Source organism: Lissotriton helveticus, chromosome 5_1, assembly GCF_964261635.1.
Source record: "Lissotriton helveticus chromosome 5_1, aLisHel1.1, whole genome shotgun sequence".
Lineage (NCBI taxonomy): Eukaryota > Metazoa > Chordata > Amphibia > Caudata > Salamandridae > Lissotriton > Lissotriton helveticus.
Window position 1 is genome coordinate 266,357,403 of NC_136065.1, and position 13,783 is coordinate 266,371,185.

The window sequence follows — 13,783 nt, forward strand, 5'->3', positions numbered from 1 at the left end:
TGGGTTGGATCTTAATAATATCTGAGATATGATCCACTCCGAGTTCTAAATGACAGCCAAAGGTTGTTGTGCTCTTTGGGACTGCTAATAGAAATTTTAAAAATGTATTTTCAACTTTCTGTATTTGATCAACGTTTGTTATTCCCCAAACTCCTGCTCCAAAGATCGCCGTACTAATGCATTTTGCATTGTAAATCTTAATCATCTCGGCCAGGGGTCTTTTTCCTAGACGGAGAGAGAATGCTTTTAAAGCGCCGACTGTTTTTATTAGTGACAGCTTGCGTGAATTGATTGCTTCTTTCCATTTAAACTCTTCATCTATAGTGATGCCAAGATATGAGTAAGTTTTAGTTCTTTCGAGGGGCAGTTTGTCCACAAAAATTGTCTTCAGTTTTTTCCCCTTTATGCCGGCGTGCATCACATAAGTTTTTTTAATGTTGACTTTTAAGTTTAGACTTGACATAAAGGTGCAGGAGTTGTTTAGGGCCTGTTGCAGCTGGATAGGGGTGCGCGCGAGAATCACCGCGTCATCGGCGTATAATAGTTCCGGGATTGGTCGCTGATTGACTTCTGGGTAATCTGTTACGCCCTGTAACATTGCAGCTTCCAGTCCATTAGTATAGAGCGTGAATGAGAAGAGGCCAGCACACACCCTTGCCTGACCCCCTTCTGAATTTGGAAGCTGTCTGTAAGTTGGCCTTCAGCCCCATAGCGTACTTTTCCCGTGGCGCCGGAATATAACTCGCGTAGAAAGTCTACGATTGCTGGCTCGATCCCCATTTGCATCATTATAAACCAAAGTTTTGAATGTTCCACACAGTCAAACGCTGCCGTTAGGTCAACGTAGACCATGTGTAGGCTTGTTTTTTTTGCTGTTGTGTATTTTCCAGCTAGTAATGTTAGATTCAAAACTTGATCTACAGTGCTCAGGCCAGCCCTGAACCCGTATTGAAGATCCGAAAGTATCCCATGTTCTTTTGACCACTCCTGGAGACGGTCTAGAAGTATCCTCCCTGCCATCTTACCAACAGAATCCAAGAGGGAAATGGGGCGATAGCAGGAAGGACTGTCCCTGTTGCCTTTCTTGAAAATGGGGACCAGGATAGATGTTGACCAAGAGTTAGGGAGATTAGTTTCTTTAGCTGCGTTCAGAACTTTGGTTAGAAGAGGGGACCAGAGATCAGGAAGGAATTTGTATAAGTCCATAGGGACGGAGTCTGGTCCTGGCGCTTTGCCATTTTTTGCAATCTTTATCGCTTTCATTGTTTCATTTATGGTAAACTCTATTTTTATCGGGTATGTCACCAATGGGAGGGGAGGCGAAGGATCCAAGTCTGCAGATTTAACCTCTTTAAAAACCCCAGAGAAGTGTTGCACCCAGTCCTCCGCACTTATTGCAACATCTAAGGAAGGACCCTCATTATTTCCAGTTAAAAATGGGGATTTAACTATTTTCCAGAAGGCTGCACTGTTTTTGAGAGCTGCTGTTTATCAATTGAGTCCAGAGGTTACACTGTATCTCTTTTTTCCTTTGCTTTAGTGCGTGCATATATGATTTCCTTAGTTGCACTATCTCTTCTCTTTTTCGGTCTTTCTTTGCTAGAGCTTTCTTTAAATCTGAGTAAGCCTTTGTGCACTGAGTATTAAACCAACCTTTTCTTTGTGTATTGTTTTGCGTTCTGGGTTTAGTTAGTTCGTTACCTATAGTTTTCACTATTGCGCTGTAGCTGGTCAAAATTTCAGGTGCCGTTGTTGTAGGGTTTAGGCAGTTATCGATATGAATCCCGCATTTATTGATTATTCTTGCGCTGATTGTTTCTTGGTCTAAATTACCCCATTTTAGGGTGAAACCGTTCAGTCTATTTAATGTGAGTGTATCTTGGTGCAATAAGTCCAAGTGGTCCATAACTTGATTCTTGTGATGAACAGGCTCTAAGTATGTTAGTCTGAGTGGGTAATGGTCACTGAGTGCATTTTTATTTACTTCAAAGTGCTTTATGCATGCGGCATTATTTGTAGAGACTAGGATGTAGTCAATTAATGTTTGAGCGCCTCTTCCATGAAAAGTTGGTGTAAATTGGGTTATCGGGGTCATTATCCTGTTCGCGAACCCTAAATCTAGCTCGAACATAATGGCCTGCATGTTGTTTCCTTCCTCTGTGTGAGAGAAATGCTCCAAAAGGTTATCTTGATTGTCCGTAATCCCACATATGGGGGCATTGCTTTTGCTACATATATGGAGGTTGAAATCTCCGCCCCAGATTGTTGAATGTGTGATTTTGGTGTATTTAATTTTTAACTCGTTTGTCACATCTCTGATTTCGCTGAGAGCTTTGACTAAATCAGTCGGACTCATATTGTTATAAAAGTTTATTATGGTATAGATGAGCTGATTGGTCACTTTGATGTTGATAACCTGATAATTCTGGTGGAGTGCAATAGGCGTAGTTTCTTGAATGGGCCAAAGATTGGAGATGTATGTAATTAGGCCGCCTTTACCTCTCCCTGGGTGTGACTTCGTTGCTTTGGAGAAGTATGTTTTGTATCCCACCAGGTGAATTGGTTCGTTCAACCATGTCTCCTGAAGACAGATTAAATCGTTTGTGTGAATCAGGTCCAGAAAAGTTTTCTCCATATGCTTAGTCGCTAGGCCCGCCACATTCCAGAATAACATATTCCTCTCGACAACTGTAGTGGTATTGTCAGATTGAATCAGCGGGACAAAGGGCTGTGCCTCTGCTGTTGTATTTGAAGGACTTACATTCAGAGTGGTCTCACCATGTCGTTTATTTGAGGCAGGGTGTGGGAGAGTCTGCTGTATGGTTTCAGAATTGGAATAATGAGGACAGACTTTGATCTGACTGTCTGCATTTTGAGTTGTATTTTTGGGGGATTGGTCGTGTATTGTAACTTTATGCAAGTTTTGAGTCTTTTCAGGCGTCTCGGTCTTTGGATTATTAGGTGGAGAAGGTAAATCTACTCTGGTATTGGGCAGAGATCTTAAAGGTGGAAAATGTGATGACGGTCAATCGACCATATCTAAGCAGCTGTAATGATTGAAAGTTGGAATTCCGGTCCAGGGTTCTCTGTTGGAGTGTTGGTATCCCCTCCTGCCATAGTTATTATAATCTCCTCGATCTCTTTGATCGTATCCCCAGTCCCCCTGAGAATAGTACCTTTGATTATTTCCCTGGCTTCTGTCGCCCTGATTCCAATTTCTTGGTCCTTGATCAAATTGACCCCAGGACCAGTTTGATGGCCAGTTAGGATCCTCGAGACGATGGTTTTGTCGAGGGTAAAAAAAGGATAAGCGTTTAACGTCTATTCCTTCTTTATTTTCTGGAGTGTCCCAAGAACAGATATAGTCCACTGCTCGTGGGCTTTCGAAATTAACTATTATACAATCACCCTGGATTGTTTTTGGCTGGTGGCCTATCCAAGAGGCCCTTCTCACCGTTGTGATTCTAGTATTGTTATTTGGGTGACTGGGCCTGTTGATGTTTAGCCAGTAGCGTGCTTTATTTAGTAAGGACCAGGTAGGTTCATCTGTGTCTTTATTGAGTTCTGGGACCCCTGTTAGTATGGCTACAAAGGGTGCAGCTTCCGGTGGAAGGTTTACTGACCTTGGCCATCTTTTAATCGGTCGTTCTGATTTACTAGTTTGTCTCTGTGGTTGTTCCTGGCGGGAAGTATTTGATGCCTGTGGTACGGAAGGGGTGGTTGCCTGCTGTACTTTCGCAGGGATGGGTTTTGCGAGTAGTTTGTTTTGAGGAGCTGAGGTAATTTTAACATTTTCTTGGTTGGACTGGGTTTTTAGAGGAAGAGTTTGATTCGTTGATTTTTTTACTGATTCTCTTGTATTTATATTTGAGGTACTTGTGATAGTCGAATTATTCGTTAATTGCTTCAGTGTATTGATTGCGTTGATTTTACTGGTGTTAGTGGTTATACCTATTGAGGGTGGAGGATCATTTTTCCTTGAGTTGGTGATTGTTTTGACGGTTGTGATTAATATAGCCATTTGTTTTTCAATTATTTCGAGACTTTTTTGTACGGGTTGTAACTGATGTTTTACTATTTCCAGGATTTCTTTTAGCATGGATTGTTCTACCTTGGTATGTCTCGTGGTTCTTATCGGGTGGGAAACCGACGTGTCTTGTCGTGTATGTTTGGGGTTTGGCCTGTTCACGTGTTCACCGACTCTGAGAACATCAGAAGTGATATTATTACTAGATTCTGTGTTAACGATAATCTGTTGACTTTGGTTGCTAAAAGATTGTTCCGAATCAGAGTTTATGTCTGTGATATATGTTGGACTCTTAGGATGTAATTCTATATGAGTCTGTTGTTTAGGGATTGCTCCTTCCCTGACACCTCTTGATTCCAGCTGTGTTAAATCATTATTTGTGTGCTGTAGACTTACAAAAATATCGGGGGTCTGTTCAAGATCCTGAAAAGATTGTGAGTTAGACAGTTGCGAGGCTACAGATAGATCAACTGTGTTTGGCAGTGTGTGTGTTTCATCATTTGTTTCCGCAGGCGACTTATTTTGAAGTGCAGCATTTGGTATTGGTATTGGTATTGGTATTGGTATTTGTAGAGCGCGACTGTCGCTCCGGAGGGAGCATCCTGGCGCTAACTGGAAAGTATACATGAGGTTGAAGGTAGGTGGGCTCAGATGGCGTCCAGCACGTACATTTGGAGTTTGGGCCTGTGCTAACATGCCCATAGATGAACGTCGCGCTTGATCTAGCTCGTAAGAGACTCGACGGTCGATCATCAGTACTGTTTGGTCTATAGTTTCGTTTACTTTATGCAGGAATTGTTCGATGGGTCCGACTGTGGTCGTCATATTTATTTTTTTGGTTTTGTTTCTAGAGCTTCTTGTTGTCATTGTGAATGCTTAGATCTGAAAAATAAAGTGATAGGGCCTCAAGTTCTAAGTGAGTCGTGAGTGGTAATAGGACCCTTTGTGACTTTGTAGCAGGCTTTTTGGGGCGTAATTTTACCTTGGGTTAGATGTTAGGGGGGTGCGCCCGGCCCGGTCTCCTCCGGTCTGTGACGGGCTAGGACGGGCCCACCCTTGGCCCAGGCTTCGCCCAGCGTCCCGCGAGAGGGAGTGATGACGCCCTTTATGCGCCTCCTGACGCGGCGTGCTGGGGGTGTGGCTGGAGACCTCGAGGGCTGCCGGGAGTTGTAGGCAGCCCCTCGCCTCGCTCCACTCGGCGGCCCCGCTGAAGGTGTCAGTAACAGCAGGACGGCGGGAGGGAGGCGGTGGGGGGTCTCAACAGCCTGTGGATGTGGTTGTGAGGGGGAGCCTTCCCCGGTCAGCCCCAGGCAATTCTTGGTGGCAGAGTGCAGGTATGGCCAAAAGAAACAGCGTGGTGGGTGTCATCGTGCCCAAGTCAATGTACATGACTTTAGACTGAATATGCTCTACAATGTGTGCACCACCAAAGCAAAGATAGTACAGATGGTGGAGAGTTTAACCTTAGAACCAGGTCCAGCCTTTTCATATATAATTGACAAAAAGTTTCTCTAGTTCTCTGTTACCATGATAACCATGAGCAATGCAGCGCAGTGGCAAACAGCATATTCATCAGTTTTTCACAAATGTATTTCAATGGACCGAATATCATCAAGGGGTTTTCCCCCAATTGTCTGATTCAGTTTCTGGTCAGCAACATTGGATAAAGATGGCTGAAAGAATTTAAAAAAAATAGACATTTATAACAAATCAAAATTAAGTGTGGTCGTCCTTTTGCATTTCTTTTCACAAATCATTGATTTTTACCATTGGGGACGGAATCATAAGTGTAAGTCAAAAATTAATTATCAGAAATGGAAGTATGTGATAGTAAACGGACAAGTGTAAAAGCATTCTAAAAATTGCCACAGTATATGAATAGTCGTTGAAAACAAAAGCTGTCCAGAAAAGTTCAGAAACATTTGGAAATACAGATTGGGGTTGAAGTGCTGAAGCAATAATAAAATAGATCTGTGAAGAGTATGAATAGTGAGAGTATTCGAGGATTCTAGGAGGAAAATAAGCAGAAATGACATTGAACTGCTTCTTGAGTGGAGATACGTAACAACAGGAACAATTTTATAAATATATTCTGCTTACAGGAATTCCAAGCTTATGCACCCAAGCTTCAGGGAACTATGAAATGTTTTTGGATTTAATATTAAAACAGCACTTATATTAGAGAACAAAACTACTTTATGTGTCCCTTGTGGCTTCCTCAATATTGATTGCTATGGGAGGAATAGTCTAAAGGTAAAAGAGAAAGTGATTAAGAGACCTCCATGAAAGGCAAACTATGATAATTGATGACAGTTTTCTCAGGTGCAATGTTAGTCTCTCTGACCAAATCAAGTGCAGTGGTGCCGACATTTAGGCAATGTCAGATCTATATAAAACCATACTGCATTTGTGACACTGTAATGCAGCATTGCGTAATAGGAACCTAATCCTTTTAGAACCAACAAAAGCTGGTGCAAATTACAGAAGTTGTTACCTTGGTCAGATTGTACTTGATGTCTGAGGGGTGGGCTGGACTGAAGGAGCTGGAGTCATGAATAGTGTGAAGGGAGAACTTAGGAATGAATAGTGTGAAGGGAATAGCCTGAAACAGTTTATGCTGTGTACCCAAGTCAGTGCACAAGACTTCACTATCAGTAGGCTCTGAATATCAGCAAACCCAAGATGGTCCAGGGGGTGGAGAATTTAACCATGGAACCAGGTCCTGCTCTGTCATACATAGTGTACAAAGTGTATCTCTAGTGTTCTCTCTTAGCAAGGGGCGCATTATAATCACGAGTAGTCTGCACCGGCATATATTCTTGTGTTGTGTGAACATTTGATCATTAGAGTGTGAAAAGTAATAACATGTAAAGTAATATGATAGAGGGATTTCGTGCAACGTGGAGGAATTATTGTAATTGTGCCTTGAATGGTAAAATCTTAATGTTCGTTTTACAAGTGATAAATGAGAAATTAATTTACTGACATGTAGTGCACTGATTTAAAGGTGCACAGTAACAATGTTTTGTATATGTGTGTTTAACCACTTGGATGCTAATGACAAGGGTAACTCGTCATGGAGTTTCCATTGATTTCAATGGAAATTAGATGAGGAGCTTGCAAGTGCCTTAGCATCCAAGTGTTAAGGAAGATCTATGACGATTGTTATATTAGCTGATGTTGTGTATGCCTCATGTGTATTTCTCCCTGGCTCTCATAACTGAAGCATTTGTAATGTTCATGTGTATGCAGAATCGTATCTTTCTCAGGTTTCTGTTGCAGGTGGAAAAATTCCTCTTTGTTAGTTAGAATAACGCTTTTGTTTTAGGAATTAGGCATTGGGAGGAGAGAATACATTTGAACAAGGAGTGCTGATAATGTGGGACGGTGTTCTTTCTCACTGGAGAAGGCCTGAGAATCAAGGTCATCAAGTCAGAGGCCAAGAGTTTCGAAACTGAATGGAAAGTTACCTACGAGGAGGAGTCCAGCTGGATGGGATGATTTTGTGATGCAAAGATGGGCTTGTCCTAGGATTGAGATGTTGGAATTGGGGACAGTGCCCTGGGCTTTTTGGGTTAGAAGAGGAGATCTGATGGAGAGAGAAGGAACATCTTAGAATGAACTCCATAGCTTTATGCTACTTGGCCCATTCAGCATGAGTGCACTTCTTAGGAAGTCTGCACGCACGGACACTTTTTTCCTTAACTTGCTTGGGGAAATGCTAAGTAGGGATGTCATGTTAGTGTTAGTGTAGGGACATACTAATGCTTTTACTTATGAACGTCAAATGAAGAATACTCTTGATGTCGACGCAGTGATCATCTGCATTCTGATTTTAGAACTGGTCATTCTCTGCATGTTGCATAGATTGAATGTAGCCCTTAGGTTTGGCTTTGTATTAGTTCTAATGTTTTTTTACACCCTCATTCTGAGGTGTTTGTATGTCCAATTGTTCTTGGCTTCGTGATAAACTATCTAAATTTAGAACCTGGAGTCAGTGATTCTTAGGAGTCATGGGTTATTCGAATTGTGAAATCTAATCAGATAAGATATTTCTCCCCTCTACACTTTTAAGCAAGAACCAACGGTCTTTTGACCATGGGTTCCCAGTAAAATCTAGGACGTGGAACCCAGACTCATCATAAGCATTGGCAACTCAGTGCAACACAGGACATTGTTCAGTTTTTCACAAATGTATATTCACAGACTTAATCCACTAACATCTTCAAGTGATTTTGCCTCAGTTGTCTGATCCAGCTTCTGGACAGCAACATTGTGTGTAGGTGACTGGAAGAAACCCAAAAAAGAACTAAGATTTACAACAAGACAAAATGATGTGTGCTCATCATTTTATATTTCTTTTTCAGACATTAAATACTTTCATCTGGTATGATTCCTGGGTTTCTAATGCCCCTGCCTCTTTACCATTGGTGATGGAGCTATAAGTGTAAGTAAAAAGTAATTTTACAAGGGTGAGATGACAATAACTCAGGATCCCCAGAAGCCACCCTATAACGTCTCGCCACCGATCTAGATACTGCAGGTGCAGACAAAGGCTTTTTCCAAACTTCCAGAATTGGTTCGGTCAGAGCTTCAGTGAAAGGTAGAGTAGGCTCAATGATAGAAGAAGGCGAATGTAAGACTTCTGTGAGGATATTAGGTTTGAACTCAACTGTTGGTAAAGTTAAGTTCAGTAAATCAAACGCTTTTCTAATTACCATATAGTATGGTACCACATCCTTGGAGGGTGCATCTGAAACCACAGGTAATCCCCATTCCGGAGAAAGTTCAAGATTGCTAGCAGAATGAAGATCCTCAAAACAATCATTATGTTCCTGAAGTTCACCTTCCTCCACTTCAGGTTCCACATACTCTTTCTCCTCAAGTAGACGTTGGGATCTACGTCTCGACCACTCCATACGGATCGACGTCGACGGATCCGGTAACGACTCCGATGGAGTGGGAGCCGGCGTCGACCGAGGAGCCGGATTACCAGGAGGAAAAGAAACAGGAACCGGCGTCGAGCCTCGATCCGAATTCCGAAGTCGCTCTGGAGTCGGCGAAGCCGTGCGCGGAGTCGATGACCTCGGCGGCGCTGAACCGATCCAAGAAGGATATGGAGTCGGCATAAAAGGTAGAAAAGGCGCCGGTGCATAAGCTTGGGGGACACCCAAGTTGAAAGACAAAGGACCCATAGGACCCGCAGGTGCTCCAGTGGGGTACATTGCCCTCGCATACACACCATACATAGCATTTAGGAAATGCGATGGATCTTGACCAGGACCAGGAAAAGAAGGGTAAGAACCTATTGGATTCGTAGGAGGCTGTACTGGATTCGGCTCCTCTTGATCCTTTTGATTTTCCGGTTCATCCTCCGGAATTGGAGATTGAGGAACCTCCACGACGTCCTCATGCTCCGAAGACTGACCCGAAGCCGGATTCGGATCCAGTTCCGGCTCCGGTGTATGCTCTCGAGATCGTACCGGAGTGGTACCACCAACAGGAGATGGAGACACAAAGTCCTTGCGATGCTTTCGAGAAGATTTCTTCTTAGAGTCCGAAGACCCCGAATGATGGTGAGAACTATGCTTCTTCCTCTTATTTTTTTTTTGAGAAACCCGAAGCATGCCCAGAAGTGGATTTCGACGCCGACTCCGATATGGCCCTCGACCTCGATCGCGACCTCGATGACTTTTGATTGCGACCTCGAACTCGACTTCGATCTTGACTTCGGTCTCGATCTGGAGTGTCTTGATCCTGATCTCGAAGATCTATCGGCTTCTTTACTTTTAATTTTGGCTAATAAAAGTTTTGCTTCTCGTTCACACAGAGCCTTCGGATTCATTTTTGAACAGGATCAACAACCCTTGACGTCGTGATCCGATCCCAAACACCATAAACAATCCTCGTGTGGATCAGTAATTGACATCATCCTGGCACACGAGCCACACTGTTTGAATCCCGTTTTCTTCAACGACATCCTCGACGAAGAACAGAAACAGTAACAGCCAAAAAGTAACAAAGTCTCTATCTGTAACTACAGAAGATCCCTGAAACCGTTAGCGTCGACGACGCAGAAAAAAGGGATCTGATGTCATCACGCCGACATAGGCCTAATAAGGGGTCGGTGACGTCAGACGGAGTCGCACGCGATGCCGCGTTCCTATGACGTCGTCCACGCCGGCGTGCTACAAAGAAAAATTCCGAAAGTTGCTGACGCAAAGGGGATATTCACAAGGTGAGGAATCCACAAGGCAGATGTATCTATCAGAAATAATATTATAGCCAACGTGGCACACTCCACAGTACGGCCAAGGCCTCTCGGGTGACAAAATGCTGATGCTAGTGCTGCGACGATGCCGGTAATATAAATTGTGCGCAGTCCACTGTCTGGTATGAATGAGGACACCGAGACGCAGAAGGCAGGTACAAATACTGGTTAAAATACTTAGCCTGTGATGGTGGCAGCGCCCATTTGCGGGGTGCAGCAGAGCTGGCACCGGCGCGCTAGCAGCCTGGCGTGGCTGGCTTCAGTGGTGAAGGCTGGTACAACAGAGCCACAAATGCGTGACAATGCATTTCAGTGCGGTGATGTGAAACACCACACTGAAATGCATTAGAGTCACGCGGTACGCTTGATAATTGGCACCATTTTGCCTTGCTTTGGCCAATTTCCAGGGTATTTGACAACTATACCAGCTTCATCTTTATACTGAAGTAATGCTGTTTGAATTTGAGAGGATAAGGTAGGGTCTTGTGTGTGTGCATGGGAAGTCAGTTTATTCAGTGTTTCTTCCACAGAATTTAGAGTGTTTTGGGTCAACCGTAATATGCTGAATTGTTTGGAAATGCAGTAACCAAGAATAAAGTCCCTGAAGGCTTCCCATAGTGTAGGATGGTTCTCACAGAGCATTTGGTTTGATTGAAATAGTCCAGTATATATTGGTGGGTGTCATCGTGCCCAAGTCAATGTACAAGACTTTAGACTGAATATGCTCTAAAATGTGTGCACCACCAAAGCAAAGATAGTACAGATGGTGGAGAGTTTAACCTTAGAACCAGGTCCAACCTTTTCATATATAATTGACAAAAAGTTTCTCTAGTTCTCTGTTACCATGATAACCATGAGCAATGCAGCGCAGTGGCAAACAGCATATTCATCAGTTTTTCACAAATGTATTTCAATGGACCGAATATACTTACATCATCAAGGGGTTTTCCCCCAATTGTCTGATCCAGTTTCTGGTCAGCAACATTGGATAAAGATGGCTGAAAGAATTAAAAAAAATATAGACATTTATAACAAATCAAAATTAAGTGTGGTCGTCCTCTTGCATTTCTTTTCACAAATCATTGATTTTTACCATTGGGGACGGAATCATAAGTGTAAGTCAAAAATTAATTATCAGAAATGGAAGTATGTGATAGTAAACGGACAAGTGTAAAAGCATTCTAAAAATTGCCACAGTATATGAATAGTCGTTGAAAACAAAAGCTGTCTAGAAAAGTTCAGAAAAATTTGGAAATACAGATTGGGGTTGAAGTGCTGAAGCAATAATAAAATAGATCTGTGAAGAGTATGAATAGTGAGAGTATTCGAGGATTCTAGGAGGAAAATAAGCAGAAATGACATTGAACTGCTTCTTGAGTGGAGATACGTAACAACAGGAACAATTTTATAAATATATTCTGCTTACAGGAATTCCAAGCTTATGCACCCAAGCTTCAGGGAACTATGAAATGTTTTTGGATTTAATATTAAAACAGCACATATATTAGAGAACAAAACTACTTTCTGTGTCCCTTGTGACTTCCTCACTATTGATTGCTATTGGAGGAATAGTCTAAAGGTAAAAGAGAAAGTGATTAAGAGACCTCCATGAAAGGCAAACTATGATAATTGATGACAGTTTTCTCAGGTGCAATGTTAGACTCTCTGACCAAATCAAGTGCAGTGGTGCCGACATTTAGGCAATGTCAGATCTATATAAAACCATACTGCATTTGTGACACTGTAATGCAGCATTGCGTAATAGGAACCTAATCCTTTTAGAACCAACAAAAGCTGGTGCAAATTACAGAAGTTTTTACCTTGGTCAGATGGTACTTGATGTCTGAGGGGTGGGCTGGACTGAAGGAGCTGGAGTCATGAATAGTGTGAAGGGAGAACGTAGCAATGAATAGTGTGAAGGGAATAGCCTGAAACAGTTTATGCTGTGTACCCAAGTCAGTGCACAAGACTTCACTATCAGTAGGCTCTGAATATCAGCAAACCCAAGATGGTCCAGGGGGTGGAGAATTTAACCATGGAACCAGGTCCTGCTCTGTCATACATAGTGTACAAAGTGTATCTCTAGTGTTCTCTCTTAGCAAGGGGCGCATTATAATCACGAGTAGTCTGCACCTGCATATATTCTTGTGTTGTGTGAACATTTGATCATTAGAGTGTGAAATGTAAAAACATGTAAAGTAATATGATAGAGGGATTTCGTGCAACGTGGAGGAATTATTGTAATTGTGCCTTGAATGGTAAAATCTTAATGTTCGTTTTACAAGTGATAAATGAGAAATTAATTTACTGACATGTAGTGCACTGATTTAAAGGTGCACAGTAACAATGTTTTTTATATGTGTGTTTAAGGAAGATCTATGACGATTCTTATATTAGCTGATGTTGTGTATGCCTCATGTGTATTTCTCCCTGGCTCTCATAACTGAAGCATTTGTAATGTTCATGTGTATGCAGAATCGTATCTTTCTCACGTTTCTGTTGCAGGTGGAAACATTCCTCTTTGTTAGTTAGAATAACGCTTTTGTTTTAGGAATTAGGCATTGGGAGGAGAGGATACATTTGAACAAGGAGTGCTGATAATGTGGGACGGTGTTCTTTCTCACTGGAGAAGGCCTGAGAATCAAGGTCATCAAGTCAGAGGTCAAGAGTTTCGAAACTGAATGGAAAGTTACCTACGAGGAGGAGTCCAGCTGGATGGGATGATTTTGTGATGCAAAGATGGGCTTGTCCTAGGATTGAGATGTTGGAATTGGGGACAGTGCCCTGGGCTATTTGGGTTAGAAGAGGAGATCTGATGGAGAGAGAAGGAGCATCTTAGAATGAACTCCATAGCTTTATGCTACTTGACCCCTTCAACATGAGTGCACTTCTTAGGAAGTCTTCACGCATTGACACTTTTTTCCTTAACTTGCTTGGGGAAATGCTAAGTAGGGATGTCATGTTAGTGTTAGTGTAGGGACATACTAATGCTTTTACTTATGAACGTCAAATGAAGAATACTCTTGATGTCGACACAGTGATCATCTGCATTCTGATTTTAGAACTGGTCATTCTCTGCATGTTGCATATATTGAATGTTGCCCTTAGGTTTGGCTTTGTATTAGTTCTAATGTTTTTTTACACCCTCATTCTGAGGTGTTTGTATGTCCAATTGTTCTTGGCTTTGTGATAAACTATCTAAATTTAGAACCTGGAGTCAGTGATTCTTAGGAGTCATGGGTTATTCAAATTGTGAAATCTAATCAGACAAGATATTTCTCCCCTCTACACTTTTGAGCAAGAACCAACGGTCTTTTGACCATGGGTTCCCAGCAAAATCTTGGACGAGGAACCCAGACTCATCATAAGCATTGGCAACTCAGTGCAACACAGGACATTGTTCAGTTTTTCACAAATGTATATTCACAGACTTAATCCACTAACATCTTCAAGTGATTTTGCCTCAGTTGTCTGATCCAGCTTCT